This window comes from Epargyreus clarus, unplaced genomic scaffold (assembly GCF_041222505.1).
Source record: "Epargyreus clarus isolate Ecla_fem2 unplaced genomic scaffold, WU_Ecla_fem_2.2 ptg000034l, whole genome shotgun sequence".
Lineage (NCBI taxonomy): Eukaryota > Metazoa > Arthropoda > Insecta > Lepidoptera > Hesperiidae > Epargyreus > Epargyreus clarus.
In genome coordinates, this window is record NW_027332239.1 from 10,639,422 (window position 1) to 10,660,085 (window position 20,664).

The window sequence follows — 20,664 nt, forward strand, 5'->3', positions numbered from 1 at the left end:
CATAACCCGTGGCAGGCGCTCTACCTGTTGCTCAATGCACCCTCGACCTATCTTTAAAAGTTTACAAAGCATGCGAAATAGACCAATAAAATTGTTTATCTGTACGGTGTCGCAGTCATTTTAACTAGATAATCAAATGGCCGAGAAACAAGATCATTATTATGAATGTAATTCTTGTTTGAGTCCATTACTATAATGTTGTAAAGACTCGTAAAGTTTAAAATTTGAAACGTGCGAAGCCGCGGGGTGCGGGGGGCCGACACCGGTGCCAGGTAACAGGAGGTACGGCGCTGCACACTGCGTCGAAACCGCTTTGTCACAGCCATAGATTAGTAAAGATACTTCGCCGCCTTAAAATTGAATGAACCCACAAATGGCTTATTAGTAAGTTCTTTTTTTGAATTCTTGACAAATAAAAACATTTTTAGAGAAAATTTACGAATAAATAACTAATACTGCGTAATTTACGTAATAAATAAATAATTATTTCAAATATTTTAGGAACATTTTAGCACGGAGACGCATAGATTAGTAAAGATTACTCACTCCTAACAAGAAAATGTACCCAGTTTTGAGAATTGAAATAGTTGCGTAAAAAGGTTTTGCCACGTCTTACCACCACCTTATGACTTCCGATAAGGTATGCTAACATCATACAAAGAATGTCCACTGGTAAAGTATGGTCTAGGTTTTCCAGAATTATAGGGAGAAACCAGTGCCCAGCAGGGGAATACAAAAAGCAGGCCAGCCAATTTATTGAGAATTTGCTTTAAACAAAGACTATGAAATTTAATTACCAAGACAGTCACGAAATGCTTAGAAATTATATTGAATTTTAAGCATTCGCGGTGGGAAAGTGGAGCAATGTGCGTTCTTGAAGCTTAGCGGTCGTCCTCCCTCCCACGTCACAGCGTATCTCTTTCTGGCGTCATCACGCTGTCTCTGTCTTGCAACACAGTCAGTCACCGCGGAACTCTAGTGTGTTTCACAGGTGTGTTGCGGTGTGCGGAATGTTTGACGTTCGTAAATAAAACCTGTTTGTATCATATTAAAATCGCATTCTGATTTTTTTAAGTTCAGAAATCTGTTACAGACTAAACGACAAAGTGATTAGAAACAGTGTGTGGTTATTTACTAGAGTTTCTTTGGTTATTATCCAAGTGGTGCGTTTCGAAACAGTGACAACAAGTTTTCTTGTGGTGTGTGCGGTCCTTGAATCGGAGGCTTTATCGTCGTCAACGACGCTCTTTCTGTGCTCTTCTCGTTCCGTAGCCAATTAGCGAGAAAGGTATTTATTTGACATTTATTCTAACTACCAAAACTTTACATTCGGTAGAACCTTACTACATTGTTATGGTTGTTTACTGTTTTATGTTATTATTATATGTTTTAGTATAAATATATAACAAACTATGTACTTTTAAAGCAGTCATTTTACTACAGAGAACTATCAACAATCCCATGTAAAAGTTGGTCCTGTGTACGGATATAAACAGTTAGAAAGCTTACAAGTAACACATAAATAAGTTAATTTACTGTTGGTACCTCCTAACGGTTTCACAAATGCTACTGACAGTGCACGACATTAAATTTTCCATTGTAATAACAGCGATTATCGTAAATATTAGATAATAATCCTTATAGAGGTAGACATACGCTTTGGTTAGGTAGATATTTACTTTATTTAGTTATTTGTGTATGTGATGCATGTAAGATTGTAACAGGTTAATATTTATTTAAAGCATATCAGGTGTTAGTTTTGCGTCAGGTGCTATATTGTGGGGGAGTTATCATTGTTTAACCCGCTACCTGCGCACGTATAGGGTTATTTGTAGCTCTATAGCCCAACTTACCGCGTAAAAATTATATTTCAATTTGGAACTTTATTGGTTATTTGGCGGTTAAGTTATGGATATGGTTTGAATATGAATCTAATTGTAGAAATAGCACGTTTTTTTAAACTAAGAAAAAAATAGTTTTTTTTTTGGGATTAATATAGTTTGATAATAAAATTAAATAATTTTGAATGCAGTAAACTTTGAGTTTAACTCCATGATATAACATTAAAGTAACAATAAATGATTATTTTTTTAACATGTATTTTTCAGTGGGAATAATTAAAATTGAATTAAGGAATTGACTTCTCCTCTAGTAGAGCCAAACTCTATCTGTAATAAAGGCTACAGTAAAGGCTCTCTCATCTATTCAATTTAAACTGAATATCTACAACTTACAATCAAATTTATTATTCAAAGGTTTATTAAATAAAAGGTGTCTTAAGTGGGTAGGATATTGGGTATCTATTTAACGTGCGAAAGTAGAGTCGTTAGTCATTATATCTAATAGAGACCAATACACCATCATACAAAGGGAAATAATAAAAGTTTTTTTTTCCATGACATCAGAAATCCGATTAAACCTTACATAATAAGTAACAGTTACATAATCTTAACATGATACGCGTTACATTACGCATATGTAATCCACTCAGTATGGTAATAACATTAGCCTTAGCAAAAATATTACGTTACGGTATGAACATTTAATGGAATAATCGTCATTAACCCTTTACACCCGAAGATTTTTTTTCGCAATTTCCGATTCAAAACGTTTATTACGGCTTTTTATATAGCTTAAGGGATCCACAAAAAATAGGAAAAAAAATCCAGAGTTTATACTTAATCCAGAAATCGACCCGCACGATCGTGAGTCTCCGGTGGGAACTGTCACACTCACGATCGTGAAAATTGCAAAAAAAAATAGTTTTTTATCAAAAAATATTACAAAATTAAAACAATTTGGAGATATTTAACATCACTGTCTTTATTTTCATTAGTCTTTATAAAAAATCTGTCTTGGCAATGAAACCTAAACTACGTAATTCTATGAAAATCAACATTTTCTTTCTTCCGTTATTGCCTCCGTCTTCAATCCAGGTCTCCAAGGCGTAGGTATTCTTGGCTAGGGAATACATCAAATGATAATGCAGATAGAGAAAACTTTAGCCATATCTATTGCAATTAAATTAAGTTTTCGACCGGTTCTTCTTAGATAATATAAATTTGTGCATCTGGTTACATATCAAGAGCCTCACAATTAAAATATTAATAAAAATATTTCTTTGTAAACTTTACTGGAGATGTTGGTAGGGATGTATAGACCTTTTTAAGACAGAAAACGTATTCTTTTCCAAGCTATTTTTCGATGTGTTGGACGTGGAGGTGCTCGGCGGCGAGAAATTTCTAGGGATGATTTTGAAGTAGATGGTTGAGGTTCAGGCTCAAGTTCCAGATCCGATTCTAGGTTAGTTTCTATTTGAGGGTCTGCATGTGCTTCTGGATCTGTTTCAGGGCACAATTCTTCAAATTGAAACTCTTCTAATCTATTTGGTTGAAGCTCTTCACTTTCATGAAGATCTTCAATGTCCGATATATTTCTCCTCACCCCGCACTGGCAAAATCTGATCGTCATTTAAATGTACCCCTAAAATTGAAACAAACAAAATTGCTATTGACGAAACTTACACATAACTGGTAATAGCAATAAAAGCATTTTCATCAAACGTTATTCTGCACCAACACCCGTAGGCACACGATCGTAACAGTTGAGATTTGCAACCTAATTGTATCTAAATTGCAAGTTAATCGAATAAACTACTAAAGTCCACGTATTTAGTGTTCTTTTAGCTTTTAAATTAGCAATAATTAATAATAGATACTTAACATTTAATACCAAAAATAATTATATACCTGTGACAGTGCGCGGGTCGAAAAAATCTGCCATCTTTGGACGAGTCCCTAGGACAACTGACCGCCTGCACCCCGCTCACTTAGCCGGTATCACGTGCGATATTCTCCTCACGATCGATCGACATCGGTTGCGTTTCGAAAAATAAGAAGCTATCACGTGGGAATTTTTTTAAAGTGAAACTCACGCTCATATCATCTCGGGTGTAAAGGGTTAAACCTAATTAACTAGGCTTGAATGTAAAATGGTATTGTTTAAAGTTCTTAAATAAACAAAAATAATCTTTGGAAATGGTAGAGTTCCGCAGTTAGTGACAGAAAATGTTACGTTTTATTCCGAAATAGTTAAGATTGTAACACAATTTTTAAAAATGTGTAGCATTATTTCGTAAATACGATTTTTATTGGTTATACAGTATAAATACCAGTTTTAAAACTTGTTTAAAATGCTCAAATTTTCAAAAACATTCGAAAGCGGTTTAAAATCAAAAATAGTCGCACATCCAGCGACTACCTAACACTGGAGATTGCTAGTTAAATATATTTTTTAATATTAAATCTTAACTTGTTATAAGTACAAAATCTTAAATTTGGTTAACCAAAACCAAATCCCAAATCGGTATGCCCGTGACCATGCAATCGTTTCGCTGCAAAGGAATGTCTGACTCACGACTTACCACGTCTCATGATGTCACAGCGCCGTGGAGATAAAAATTCGAGCCTACGTCACAAAAACACAATGAACTAAACTTTTTTTATTTAAAAATTTACAATACAAGTTTAAATTGTTTTAATAGCATGTGGAGATAAACTTCGGTTTCCCTAGAAAGTGAAATACCGTCCAAAGAGTAAGTAGTGTTGTTGACGTTTGAAATTCGTTCTTACTTATTAGTAATATTCAATCTGGATCAGTTCTGCCTACCAAAGTTGAAATTTGAAAAATATTGCATAGAAAATAATACTAATTTAAAAGTTTGGTGGGTAAACATTGGTATGGATTGAGTATTAGTATTATTACTAACGAGCTTTTGCCCGCGGCTACGCTCGCGTTACGAAGTAATATTATTAACTAAGAAGATTTATACAAACTTTCATCCCCTATTTTATCCCCTTGGGGGTAGAATTGATCAAAATCCTTTCTTAGCGGATGCCTACGTCATAACATCTACCTGCATGCCAAATTTCAGCCTGATCCGTCCAGTGGTTTGGGCTGTGCGTGGATAGATCACTATGTCAGTCCGTCACCTTTGAGTTATATATATTTAGATGGAAATTACGGATCAATTTTGAATAGGTGTAATTTGGATTTTGATAAAGATGAAATATATTATTTAAGTTCATTACACACATCAAAGAACGCATTACCATTACACCGCTGACTAAGTCAGAAATAGGTGTGGCGATGCTGTTCGTCCACAAAGAGGTCTGCCACAAACACAAAAGTAATAATGGAAATCCAGTTTATGGCTTTAGTTCTTTACGTCGTAAAAAAACTTGTTGAATTAGTTGTTTGTATAACAATCACGTTTAAATCATCATACATTCTTCATGCAATCGTGGTCTGTTAGTCTTTATATCTCGTATGAATAAATTTATGTACGGGTGTATTACCGGTAAAATGACTGTAGCGCCTACTTCATTAATACAAAGGTAACTGGATTTCATATACATATATCTGTATGTAACGATACGTGAACAGGAAAATTCTCATACTGTAGGCAATGTTGGTACTGCTGCACCATACCATATAAAACATAATCAAATATACAGTTTATAGTTATTTTGCATGATTGTACTTCACGAATATGGTAATAAAATAGCGATAACAAATCGAGTTTAAAAATACTTTGATACTGAATGTACACTGAACATACCTGATTCAATAAATTAATAAAAAAAATATATTCGGGAAGAATTGATTATTTTTTGTAAAGTTGGATAGACATTACGACTGTTGACGACTGCATGGTGAAGAAAGTGTCTCTCTTACTTATAAGATGCATTGCAATTTAATCTAGACGGCAGCAGATCGTATAAGGGATTTATTATTATTTATAGATGTCCATAAACGGTAATTGTCGCTTACGATTTTGTGAACTGGCTCGTTTGCTACTTTTGTGTGCCAATTATTAATGCTATAGAGCAGGGGTTCCCAACCAGTGGTCCGCAGAAGCCAAATTATTGTCTGCGAACAATTTCAAAATTTAGCCGTTTGAAAGTAAGTGATGATTCGCGTGTAACTTTCGAGTTGATGTTAGTCCTACAAAATTAACAATGTTAGTCCTAAAAAGTTACCTACAAAAGTTACATTAATACAAAACTACAAAAGTTTATCCATCATTATTCATATTACAACATCATTATTTCTTTTTTTGTATGGTCCTTTTGAGGTTTTAATTAAAAGTTAAAGTTTCAGTTTGATTTTTACAGTTAATTTTTTAAGTACCTACTAGCTGACCCGGCAAACGTGTTGCCATATAAATAAAAAAAAATAAAGGGTGAACATCACTTAGGGGTATGAAAAATAGATAGTAGCCGATTCTCAGACCTACTGAATATGCTATTTAAAAATTTGGTGAAAATCGGTAAAGCCGTTTCGGAGGAGTACGGTACTAACATTGTGACACGAGAATTTTATAATATACTAGCTGACCCGGCAAACTTTGTACCGCCTCAAAATCTATTTATCAACTTTATTTTATATAAAATGTAGCCTATGTTACTCGTAGATAATGAAGCTTTCGAATGGTGAAAGAATTTTTAAAATCGGTCCAGTAGTTTTTGAGCCATAGGTTCATAATGAATAGTCATTACAACCAAACAAACAAACAAAGTTTTCCTCTTTATAATATTAGTGTAAATACCTCTATATAGTGGTCCCTGCTAACAAGAATGTCATAAAAGTGGTCCCTGAACAAGAAAAGGTTGGGAACCTCTGCTGACAGCGACCGATGTCGGCAGATCAGTGCGGCTCTAATTCAAGTATTGCGGTGGGGTTGCACAAACAGAATAAAAACTGGACAAACTGAATGTTTTGCAGAGTATTTTTACTGATGAATTACTTGAGAACAAAGTTAACAAAACATTTAATGATTGTCACTGTAAAGTAATTTCCATTTATAGATACGAGAAAACTTAGTTTCTTATGTGCGCAAATAATTAAAGATTAGAAATAGTCCATATACTTTTAAAATGGTAAAAAACATTAAGTACAAGTATATCGATTGTCTGTCTGGGGAATTAAGGCGCCAAGTTGGATTACCAATGTCGACATATGGCTCACCTTCAAAACTTCAAGAAATCAATACGTACATTTTCAAGACATTCGCAATGTAAGTTTATATACAAAAAATATTATTTACATTTTTTAACTTAACTATTACCTATTAAACAATGAATTATTATATTTTGAAGGTAGAACCCTTTGTGGTTCGACTCCGGCGGCACCACCGCCACACCTATTTCTACCTAATAACAACAGTGTTAAAAGCGTAGCTGTGTTTCGGTTTGAAGGGTGTGGTAAGGGAGACATACTTTTCCAAGGCGTTCCAGCTTAGTCCTCAGGGGTAGCGGCGCATCTGTAGCCGACCTCAGGTGGGAATATCTAATCCTATCTGGGGTTGATTACAGATATCCATGGGCGGCGGTAGCCACTTACCATCAGGTGGACTGTATGCTCGTCTGCTACTCCTATATTATAAAAAAACACATTTTATATCAATAATTAGTAATAGATCTGACTATTATCATAAACGTAAAAGTTTTCGAGGATGAGATGTAAAAGGATATATGTTACCCTTTCACGCAAAAACTACTGACCAGATTTGGTTAAAATTTGACACACAGATAGTTTGTAGCCTGGATTATCAAATCTATAATGAAGGCGTCTTGGAAGGAGCCGCTAACAAAAGCTAGTTCGAAATGATACAATGGTAGTTTAGAGACTTAAGAGAATACGGCAAATACCTATGCCTAAGACGCACTTGACTTTCTAAGTGGTACTTGGCGCTATGTGTAGAAACACAAAAATAAAATACTGTCAGACTCCAACTAATCCATATTATATTGATCTTCGGGATAGCGAATAACGAATATTGAACAGTGCATCAGAGCACCAAGTGTAGAGCCGGCTGTATCACTTCATTGTTATGTCTCGTTTATAAGATAACAATAGGACCCATATACTATTTGTGTATACATCCACATGTATAAATTAAATTAACATAAAACTTTTCTACGCTAATATTTAATTATGCTTCTTCGCAAAACAAACGACATTCAACACTTGACGAAGATATTCTTAGACTTTATTCAGATTCACTGTCGAGTGAGGTGAATACTCTTCAATATGTAAAAATAGCCGCAGAAAGTTTGCAACAAAAATAAATTATGTAAATGTTTACGTGTGAGAACATGATGTGGACAATGCAAATATAAAGTTAAATGACGTATAAAAATGTTTCTCAGTTATTTTTCACCATTACCGCCATGACCTCATTGGGACCGACGTCGTGAGAAACGGCTCTCATTTTAGTCAAAATTCTGTGAAAAGTTTCCTAAAGTCTAAATCATAAGGAAAACTTCATGGTATAGTGAGTGAGTATAGTGAGTGGAATTTTATTTAATTAAAAAGTTTAAATAATTTTTTTTTTTACTCCACGTCATCCACGAGGTCGCTTTACGAGATCTGCGCCCAATTAGTGCGACCTGCAGTCATTTACTTCGTTAAAAAGTTTTTTGATTGTATGTCATAATGAACAACTTCATTCATCTTTTACGTGCCTTCAGTACATAAAACATTTAAACTAGTCCATTAATGTCTAATCATGTCAGTTGTTGAAAAACATGAACACATCTCGTTTCAGAATGGCCATGTATGTTTACAAACTCCGGTACGTTTATAAACATGGGCGGTGGTCACCCACGCACATGCTCTCCCCGCCGTTTACACAAACGTGATTTTATACCTATAGTTCTTTTACTACTGTGTACATCCGCAGGCCGCCGTCCACGTGCACCCACGTGCTGCGATGTGTGGCCGCATATCGTCGTATACTCCAGATTTTGTTACATATAGGAGTATCAGACGATGAAGCCCCACCTGATGGTAAGTGGATACTGCCGCCCATGGACATCTGTAATCAACCCCAGATAAGATTAGAGATTTCTACCTGAGATACGGTCACAGATACGCCGCTACCCTTGAGCTGGAACGCCTCGGAAAAGTATATCTCCTTACAACACCCTTGAAACCAGAACACAGAGGAGCCTAACGCCGCTGTTATGAGGCAGAAATAGTTGGAATGGAAGGAGAGTAAATTACTCCTCCAGGGCAGAGCCCGATATGGACATCGCGCTTGGATGACTCCGGTTGTGTTCCGATCGAGAGTTCGTTCCTGGAGTCCTCCACTTAGATCGACTAGGGGTGTTTTAATTATTAAAAATCTCACATAACCGGGAGTTGCTCCCAGGACACCGGGTACCTTTTTAAGGTTTCCCCCCTTGTCAACAAAAAAAGACGGAGCAATTCTTACCATTAAGTTCCGTTACAGTAGATTCAGATATTGTTATCAGATAAGTGCGCGTTATTAATAATCAACCTATTCAATATATTGCCTACAAAAGATCGAATTTGATAATTTTTGCTGACTAGGAGATTGACAAATTTCGATTGGTAGGCAATAATTGCATAGATTGATGCATTATAACCGCAAAACTGTAGCAGCTAATTGGAAAGCGGCCTTAGATACAAAGAAACGAGGGTGTTTGTGTTTTGGTATTCTGCAAATAAGCTTTACATACTGACTGACTTTTTCAAATAACATGTCTACTAATACAGGCATCTGATTTTCTTCACGCGACTCTAAAAAAAAGACATAGCGTTCTATTTCTTTTAGAAAATTCACCTACTTAACCTACTTTTATATTTTATTCAACGCCAAGTAGTATTTATGTAGTAAGGGTATTTATTAATATATACTGCAAACTTCTTTTTGGGTACAAGGTTAATGGGTTCTTTGGTTCAAGCACTCAGTAGATAGAGATAAGCATTATTGTTCACTTTCTAGATTTTATTTGTAGATTCTGTAGTGCTTGAAGCACTATAATATATACCGTTACAGTACCGATATTGCGCAGAGATTTCCATTAAATCTGTGGCCATAGGAGTCATCATAGCTCATGAATTTCCTTTAGAACGGTGTCATGCTATAGCCAAGCAGCAATGAGCAAGTGAGAGTAGTAGAACTCTTTAATTTTTTACACTTATTCAGGGTCCTTTGAAGTAATTGATGAACGCGCATGGCTGGGGAAAGCGAAAAGCATTGTTAAGATCTGGTCGACCCTAAACATTCAGAGAGAGCAGTTTGTATTCAACCTAAGTTAACTTATTTTCGAAAAGTTAATATTTATTTACGGCCGATATTCAACATAGGCATTTTTTCCTTAGCAAATATTAAAATTTGTCAATTTTTAGTTGACGGAATTTGTCAAATTTTATTTAGAAAAAACATTGAAGAGATAGATTATTAACAACGGCCATTGTAAAACATTATTAGGATAGCTTATCAAGTTATGAAGTTTCACTTAACAAAGATACATAGTATAACAAAACGATAAGGCACCGTGATATTAACTGATCATCTTAATATAACCATAGCAGCAATTGCATCTGTCAGTTGTGGCTGAATGACAGACTAGCTATTTAAGTCCATGCTCTGTTTAGTTTTTGCTCAACTGTCGGGCGTGAACGCCAAAAAAGATAGCAAAAACCAGCTATGCAATCACCACCCAACTTTAGTGAAACACAATCTTTAGTTGAGTGATAATAGTTTCGCGCAAGATGCAAGTGATTGCGTAAACCGATGGAACCGTGCAAAGAGTCATTTTCAAGTTACCTGCAATTGCAACTTGTCTAATATAAGGACATCTAAAAGAAGTGTTTTTGATGATATTTTTAAGTAAACTTCTTTAGCGGTGTTCTGCACTTTTTGTGATGGGTAAAAATGTTAAGCTCGCGTCGGGATCACGTGTCCTGATCGAAATTTCGTAAGACGGCAAAACAAACTGCATAAGTCAAGATGTCATCGTATGTCAGTATAGAAAAAATATATCAATGGGATTCATTTTTTTTATTATTCAGGTTAGATTTCGAAAGTTTTCACTCCTGCCGACACTTTCGAAGTGCAACCCGTTGATTTTTATTATCAAAAAAATGTTCGTGTTGTTAACAAATGTGACGTATTTTGCCACTAACAAGCAATTGTCACGTCCTAAACTTATTGATATCGCAAGAATATTGCAAGATTAATTCACAATTTTAACAAAATATTATAGTAGTTATGTATCACAGATTTTCTCGCTTCAGAAGAATAAATAAAATGGAAATATAATAATAATCGTCAAAACGTCAATAATTAAGTAATCATATAAAGTTTTTCTCATGGTTCTTAAGAGACGAGCATACCATAAGAAAACAGAAGTTTGCAGAGGCATGTTCCAACAGTTTTCCATAAGCCCCATTACTTAGTATATACCGAAAACTAGACGAAAGCGATGAAACCTTCAAAGCGTCACGAGAACGTTAACTTCTTGTTCTTAGTTAGACTATTCTAATCCTTAGTCTATACTTATATACTTATCTATACTAATATTATAAAGAGGAAAATTTTGTTTGTTTGTTTGATTGTAATGAATAGGCTCAAAAACTATTGGACCGATTTTAAAAATTCTTTCACCATTCGAAAGCTACATTATCCACGAGTAACATAGGCTATATTTTATATGAAATATATTTGATAAATAGATTTTGAGGCGGTACAAAGTTTGCCGGGTCAGCTAGTAATAATACTATAAAGAGGAAAACTTTGTTTGTTTGTTTTTATTGTAATGAATAGGCACAAAAACTACTGGACCGATTTTAAAAATTCTTTCACCATTCGAAAGCTACATTATCCACGAGTAACATAAGCTATATTTTATATGAAATATATTTGATAAATAGATTTTGAGGCGGTACAAAGTTTGCCGGGTCAGCTAGTTATTAATAGTTTGACCCACCTGCAGTTACAATATTGTTTTTGAAACCTATCAAGCCATTATAATTATGACCTAATATTTCTTTCCCTAACTTTTATCGTTGCAAAAGTATTCCAGAAAAAATAAAGTAGAAATTAGGAAACTGAGTTAAGCTACTGTTCACGTGCGTTGACTGTCCGTGGTTGGTCAAGGATTTCTCTTTCGTAACTCCTTTCACAAGATTTACCAGCAACTATAACTGCTTGCCTCTAAATAAAACACGTAGAAATAAAAAAATAAGCTCAGCCCAGTGGTTTGAAACTCTGTCTCGCCTCGATGAGTCTTAGAGTCCGGTACAAGACTCGGATTTTTCAAAGTTATGTACATATTGCCTGATGGTAACAGGTAAATAGTAATTGCCACCCCCTGGACATCTTTAATAACACCAGATAGGATGAAAGTTCTACCTAAGGTTGACCACATACGCGTTATTGCCACCCATCAGGATTAAGTTAAGTAAGTGAAGGTGGTAGAACGCTTTGTGGTTCGACTCCGGAGGCACCACCGCCACACCTATTTCTGCCTAATAACAGCAGTGTTAGGCGCTGCTGTGTTCCGGTGTGAACGGTGTGGTAAGAGACAGACTTTTCCGAGGCGTTCCAGCTTAGTCCTCAGGGGTAGCGGCGCATCTGTGGCGGACCTTAGGTAGGAATATCTAATCCTATCTGGGGTTGATTACACATGTCCATGGGCGGCAGTAGCCACTTACCATCAGGTGGACTGCATGCTCGTCTGCTACTCCTTTAATATAAAAAAAAATTAAGTTTGAACGCTCATATTTCCTTTACGCTTTCAAGCCAGAACACAGCAGGTTTAAACACACTATTTCTGCTTATAGGTGTGGCGTTGGAGTTGTTTTCCCACGCCATTAGCGTGTCAACAAGTATACCGTTATTATAAAAACTTATGCTTTTAAATTCGCTTAATTATGATTCAAAGTCCTTCGTTTATAACTAGTTCCGCGTTCGTTTCGGTTCCTTTAAAGAAATATGTATATAGGAATATATTTTTTAATTAATTAGAACTAAAAATAAATTTTATGTCACATAGATAGCATAGATCACGCTATTCGTGTAGGTGTCGTAGATATTATCGCAATAACAGAACTCTATGTTACCACGAGTATATGTGAAGCCATTATTTTTTACGTGACACTCATTATTACGTCGAAATTGGTTCAATAGTTTCCAAGTTTTGCCCCAATGATCTAAAATTTTAAAATCAGGTTTCGTTGCATATTTTGCAGAAGTATGAGCTTAAACGACAAATCATTTGAAGTTACAGTTACTTTTTTTTTTTATAATATAGGAGTAGCAGACGAGCATGCAGTCCACCTGATGGTAAGTGGCTACTGCCGCCCATGGACATCTGTAATCAACGCCAGATAGGATTAGATATTCCTACCTGAGGTCGGCCACAGATGCGCCGCTACCCCTGAGGACTAAGCTGGAACGCCTCGGAAAAGTATGTCTCCCTTACCACACCCTTCAAACCGGAACACAGCAGCGCCTAACACTGCTGTTATTAGGTAGAAATAGGTGTGGCGGTGGTGCCGCCGGAGTCGAACCACAAAGGGTTCTACCACCTTCGACTACTCAGTTCAGTAACTATTCATTATTTAATTTTGTATGTTCAGAAAAAGCTATCAACCCCTCTTTAAGACTCGTGTTCAGCAGAGCGACAGTAATGGATAGACGACGAATAGATAAAAATGATGAGAAAGTAACCAAAAACCGTAAATAGGTTTCTCACGGTAGCTCCAGGAAACCGTACAAAAACGGACAGTTCCTCCCACGGGCGCGGCGTTCCCGCTGCACACACCGGAAGGCTTGTAACGGAACGATGAGCTCTTACTGTGCTGGGGTGCATAACCATTGACATTTCACATTTATGTACAAAGACTACAATTTTCACCGACAATTCTTAATATTTTTATAAAATATTAGTAATACTGTAGTTCATCTAATTTTCAATAAGTAATAATTGTCGAGAGATATCGGTAATTTACCGCATATAGACTTAAAAACTCAGGAAAGGAATTTTGATCCACAGATATACTGATACACCTTAGGGCTAACAAAGTATATCTAATGTAAGTGAAAGACCACACCCTTCCAGAACTAACCTGTGCCAGATAACACCCGATCGAACCACTGACATACAAGCTTAAATATTTTCAGGGTAAATGCATACAAAATAATTTTCTTAAACTTTAAAGTATCGGTAGAGTTCTAAACGTAAAATAATTCTTAATAATATTACAGTCGTCGTCCCTCGTCGTACGCTTGTAAAACTTTATTTTTTGCCAAATAGGCAAGCGATTAACTTCTATCGATTATAGTAACAAGTATACACTCATAAACTTAAACTGCAATTACTGTTTATCATTGCAATTTGCACACTGCAGCTAATAGCGATCATTAAATGGATAACGAACGAATTCCTCATTACCGAAATAACTATTAGTGGTACACGTAATGATGGTTACGTCGTCCCCACTTGATGATTAAAACTGTCAGCTATTGTTAGGGTTATCAACTATCGTGATATGATATAGGAGCATTATTAATAGAACAGTATTTTAGAAAACTTTGTAATAAATTCCATACTAAGTATGGTCCGCGTAAAACTGTTAGTCCGCTCTGAATATAGAAATGAATCGCTATCACGTCGCCATAGCAAATTGTATGATTACACCTGCTCGTAACAACTTCAGAGCGGACTAGCAGCTTGGAGCGGACTATACGTGAGATTAGATAACGTTATGGAAATTAAATTTTATAATAGTACCAATAATTTGAAAGTTAATTATTATGTACAATTAATTTGAAATAAATATTTTGAAATAATAATAACTCCATATTAGATAATTGCGGTAAATTTATTACATAATCAATGTTATTAATAAATTATAAGTGGTATGATAAAAATTGGCTAAGATTAAGCACTCTATTACAACGTTGTAGATGAAAAGATTCTCGTCATCACCTGTTTGTTATTTCAAACTTATTTTACTTCATACTGCTTATCTGTTTGTTAGAGTAAAAGCAGTAAATTTGCTTTTGCGTTTCTTTTGCACAAAAAATGAATTTGTAGCAGCCCTAGTTATAACCAGGGAAAGCAGACGAGACAAGCAGACAAGCGTAGCTGACGTACGTACGGACGTACGCGCCATTTTCTCTATTTATGTATGCGAACAACCTTGGTCGTCAGAACAAATACCGGGTTTCGGAAGGAAACACGCCAAATATATTGATTGGTATTTGAATAATTCATTAATTCGTTTCTTTGTTACAATAATAATTCAATGATTACACAGAAACGAATCCCAGACACGCACTTCTAATTTTAGAAGTCTTGTGTTTGATAGAATTTGCTTATTCGTAGAACGGGGATTAATATTCTGAGGAATCCTATACGCGTGAGAGTTCTCCATAGTTATCCAAGATCCACACTTGTCTAGCGTGATAAAATACCGATGATTGTCTGTCTATGCAATAAGAAAATAACGGTTAAGTCATGTATCTATACATTTACTCTGAAAGCACTTTAACAGAATCGCCTTCTTTTAATTATTTAAGAAACTATGGACGCATAACGTGAAGTTAAATGTTGACAATTGATTACTTTACACGTAAGACCCCGCTTATATCTACGTTTATCGCTACGTAAACGTGAACATATACGTTATTATTTCATACAATTTAATTGGTCCTTTGAGACAGACATTCTCAAGGTATAGTTGATAACACGTGGCCTTAATTTACTCAATATCCTTCCTTACTTTGTTTAATGATAAAGAAGTACCTCCACACTAATTTATACTAAGAAGAATAAGAATTTTGACTTATTACAATTTGCTTATAAGAAATGCTGAATTCATAAACTCACCTCTTTTTTATAATATAAGAGTAGCAGACGAGCATGCAGTCCACCTGATGGTAAGTGGCAACTGCCGCCCATGGAAATCTGTAATCAACCCCAGATAGGATTAGATATTCCTACCCCTGAGGACTAAGCTGGAACGCCTCGGAAAAGTCTGTCTCCCTTACCACACCCTTCAAACCGGAACACAGCAGCGCCTAACACTGCTGTTATTAGGTAGAAATAACCTGTTTGGATTAATGATATAATTTATAACAACAGATAAATATACTTAAATAAATACATGAGTGATAGCCTAGGCTAGTGGTTAAAATTCGCCTTCTCGATCGAAGAGTCAGAGGTTCAAATCCGATTTACGCGTCTTCGATTGTTCAAAGTCGGAGAGGGAAAACATCGTAAGGAAACTTGCATACCTGAGAGTTCTTTAAAAAAAAAATGTGAGCCGTCATGGGACGCCTGGCAGATGTGAAACATCGACATTATTTTGTAAAAGTAATATGAAGAAAAGAACATATTGTGATAGGAACTAAATATGTCATAATGATAAAATAAAATAGTATTCGAGCTCAGTGTAGCGAGAAAGATGGCTTAACGCCAGAATCGCACAGTCGATTGCGCATGGCGACGCGTCGCCACACCGTACACACTACTGCATATAGACTGTATATATAATATATATATCATCGTATAGCGTGGCGCCACGGCATGCGTCGCCACGCCAGAAATCGGTTTTACGTGCGGCTATAGATGTTTCACATCAAAAAAAACACAAAAGTATGTGAAGTCTACCAATACGCAAGATTAGAGCGGTGGACTATGACCTAATCCTTCATTCTGAGAGGAGACCTGTGCCCAGCAGTGGGCACAGTAAATGACAGCAGTAAAGGGTTGACGACGACGAAAGTATTAAAGCAATTTGTGATAATCGGAAATAGAATTAGAACAATAATGAATTTCTTACCACCGTTCCTCTAGCAATAGCTTGACAATATTACTCGATAATGACAACAAGAAACAATATATTATGTACATTACCATCTTTTTGCTTCCGCCGTGCTGGAGTGGATTAGGGTTGGAAGGGTATTAACATTCCGGGCATTATTATGGGTAAATACCACCCAGCTCGGGTGATTATAATCACGTTCTGTCCTATCCCATCGCTAAGTCCTTTAATCACTTTTTGTATAATTTATGTGCACATAAGATGAACCTTTCATTCTAAGTACATGTAAAATTTAATAACTTTTTTTTAGCCTAACTTGTTACGTAGTAACTTTATTAGCTTAAAGGCACAGACGTGTCAGGCACTTATCAGTTCTGTGGTATTAGGAGAAGGTATAGTTTAGTAAAGTTTTGACAAATTTTCATCGCATAGCAGAGCTCTGAACTCGAATGCTTAATTGTATTTAAAAGTAGCTTTGCATAATTCTCACAGAATTAGGAACTTGTAATAATTTCTGCAACTATATTTAAGAAATTTGCCGTCTCTAATCTAGACACACAGCAGTGGCTTGGACAAGGTTGGATCTTTCAGCAGTTCCAATTAGACGCACGGCCGTGCATTCGATTTGAGAATTTTAGCACATCCAATTATGATAAAACAATGTGTACGATTAATTAATGATTTATAGTCCTAGGCTTTCTAAGAAAGTCGCTGCAACATCACAATATGTTCTGTAGTAATGAAGTATATACACCTTACTGAGGCTCTCACACATGTGAGTGCGAGCAAGGCACAGTTAATCCGGCTCTTGAACAATAGAGCTTTCTCTGTCATATCTGAACGTTGTCACTGTTGTCACACCCACAATACAATTGAAGCGTAATGCACAGGTTATACTGAGTGAACTAGAAAATAGGGATATTTTATGAATAAAACCCCGACTGTGCTAAAAGAGAAGGGGAGTAGGTGAACAGTCACGATTTAAATTCTTGCAGATTCTACCTGACGATATTTTTATAGATATAGCCTGCGATCCACTCAAGATTAGACTAACATAGCAGCTTCTATAACTTTATCACAAGTTGCGTTTATCTAATGTAATTTGATGTTTGCTAGATTTGTCTATAACAGAACTTACAACATTTGAAATTGTATAAATCTGTGAGACCGTTTAGGGTAAAGACTGTCCCGAGCAAATTAAAATACATAGGTGCATACAAATATTTGCGTTTCTCACAATTCATTTAACCAAGTCACCACTACTTGTGTATATTAATATAGTGTTTTGCATTGTTCCCTCAGAACATGTATAATTTATTTTCCCGGACGCATAGTGTTCAATATTTATCTGCCAGTCTTCTAAATATCATGGAATTTTATAGAATTACTGACCCATGAAAATAAAATAAATAAACGAAGTCTAAGTAACACATCCTAATTTTGATGTATTATGCTGTGTGTAATAAGCTTTACAATGGTTTTTCCAATTACAGAGTAAATATGTTCGTCTTTCTTATCGCCCATTGTTTTCATCTTCTTAAGACTAGGAAAATACGCAGAATCCGCCTAAAACGAATTATGTTATTTCTCTACTTTCAAGGCTAATTCGGCATCTTTTACAATGCAATTACAGTAATTCCTGTTGTACAAACCTATAACTTACCTATTTATATTAAATCTCGCTACAATGGCAAGCCAGCTACAAACATATGAGTCCATCGAGATATTTTCTGCCAATATACCTTACCTTACTTTTCATACAAACTTGATTGAACAGTACATTTTCTACATAGTTTTCGTTTCCAAGAATCTCATAATTTGCCGAGATTCTGCGACGATATTGTGTTCGTGACATTTCTTTATCTTTTCACGACATTAGTTTCCCGTGGTAATTGAAACCGCATACCGTACAAGAACGAAGTAATGAATGCGATAAAATAAATCGTTTGAATACAATGACGTATGCTTAACTGCTTTGGTGATTATCTTACTGGAACTGCAAGAAATTTTACATACTTATGTCAATAGGATTCTTTTTATTTGTACTTTGAGTTATTGAATGGGATCCTTTAAAGATAAGCATCTACATAGAAAATAATAACAAATTTTTGAAGGTTGCTAAAATTGAAAATCTTTTTTTTTTATAATATAGGAGTAGCAGACGAGCATGCAGTCCACCTGATAGTAAGTGGCTACTGCCGCCCATGGACATCTGTATTCAACCATTGAAAATCTCTGTGCAGTTTCTGGTAGAGGTACGCCCATTTTAGTTGTGTGCATTTTTATGATGATAAAATATTTAATCATGCACAAGTAACGATAAATACGATACTCTGGGGGCGTAGCAAAGCCTGGCATCTATCACATTACAACGATAAAACGACAAATTAAACAATATCAAACATTTTGTTATCGAAAATATCAGGTAATTTAATATATAGACGGAGCATAACAAAGAGTTACAAGGAATAAAACATTTAGTTATTTGTCATATTGGATCATAATTATGTCTTTGTGGGACTCTGTGCTTTAGATAGACTGCTTGGTAGTTTACTAAAAATTGTAAAAACATAATAACATATGTATTAAATCATCCCAATCACTTAGTTATTAAATTACATAACAGTTAATAAATAAATTAGGTCTTTCAATCATAACTTCATATTGTTCATGTGTAGGTCATTCAAATTTAACTATTGTCCTTGTTACATTGTTAAAATTGTTAAATCCGATATTGAGGTTTGAGTAAGTAAAAATTGTTATTCACGACAGACAAGGTACAGTTAGATACCGTTAGAAACCAATAAACATTGCAATTATATTGTTACAGGCACGCAATTTTCTCCAAGTCACCGGCACTTGCGTAATGCCGTATCGATTTAATAATATCAATTTAAGAAAACCAATTGAAAAATCCATTGAAAAATAAATTGATTGGTTTGAGCAATTAATTGTTTATCGTTCAATGCGATTACGTATGAGATTGGAATGTTTTTATGAAATTAATTGAATGATTTCGTACGTGCGGAATTCGTTTGGGAATAAATTTGATTCTTGAAAAGTTTGTTTGTGTTATCTACACTTCTATACTAATATTATAAAGAGGAAAACTTTGTTTGTTTGGTTGTAATGAATAGGCTCAAAAACTACTGAAGCGATTTTAAAAATTCTTTCACCATTCGCAAGATACATTATCCACGAGTAACATAAGCTATATTTTATATTAAATATATTTGATAAATAGATTTTGAGGCGGTACAAAGTTTGCCGGGTTAGCTAGTGCTATATATAATTTGTATGATTATTCTATGGAGTAATCTTCTTATTATTTCTTGTACACTAAAGGAAATCACAGGTAGGATCTATGTTTTATGCATAGTGCCTAATGCATTGCCTGCCTAAATTATCATTATTTGAATTGAATAGGCAATTGTATTAACGTTGTAGTCTAAAATTACTAGTTGCGAGTAGTGGCTGTGTTCTAAGGTTATACCGCTAATTGTCACGCTATCAAAGTTCAATCACTCGTTTTTCTTATATTCGTTCGTATTTGTTGGTGATGAATAATCTTGAAAACGGCTAATACTTGAGGATCTCTAAGAACTTACGTTGCTTTGTGAGTTGATATGTGTGTAGGGGTTAAATTTTGTAACTGAATTTTAAACCAGTTAACCACAATGAGGCTGAAATTTTGCAGCCTCATTGTTTGCCTTTACGTTTGATTTTGATGACATGATTAACAAAGTGACGTAATTCTAAATCCAATATGGCGAAAGCCCTAAGATGGCGGACTAGTTATTTTTATGCGCTCTCATGATATGGATATCAAATAACAGGGATTGCTGAAAAGAAAATAAAAATAAACGACGTTACTAAAAACTTGTTTCAAAAACTACTTTGTCCATGAAGGTCATAAGTATCATTCCCTACTTTCCGGTCGCTTTACTAATTGCATTTTAAAATGTGCGTTAATAATTTCCTGGCAGCAGCGCTATGCAAAACGCCTTTAAGCTT

General features: G+C 35.3%; 1 protein-coding gene and 1 long non-coding RNA gene across 4 annotated transcripts in view; one reads left to right on the forward strand and one right to left on the reverse strand.

Moving 5' to 3' along the window:
* Positions 1-20,664, forward strand: part of nuf (rab11 family-interacting protein nuf) — a 103,675-nt gene that overhangs the window by 6,711 nt on the left and 76,300 nt on the right. For 2 of the 3 annotated variants that reach the window (XM_073091374.1, XM_073091373.1), the window contains exon 1: positions 948-1,288. The exons of the other annotated variant lie outside the window; for it this stretch is intronic. The gene's annotated coding sequence lies outside the window, so the exon portion shown is untranslated. Of the gene's footprint in view, positions 1-947; positions 1,289-20,664 lie in introns of those variants that run through there. 3 annotated transcript variants of the gene reach the window in all.
* Positions 2,804-3,894, reverse strand: LOC140755967 (uncharacterized). The gene is made up of 2 exons (XR_012103856.1): positions 3,750-3,894; positions 2,804-3,483 (listed from the first exon to the last, which is right to left on the reverse strand). It is a non-coding gene; the product is annotated as an uncharacterized LOC140755967 (long non-coding RNA).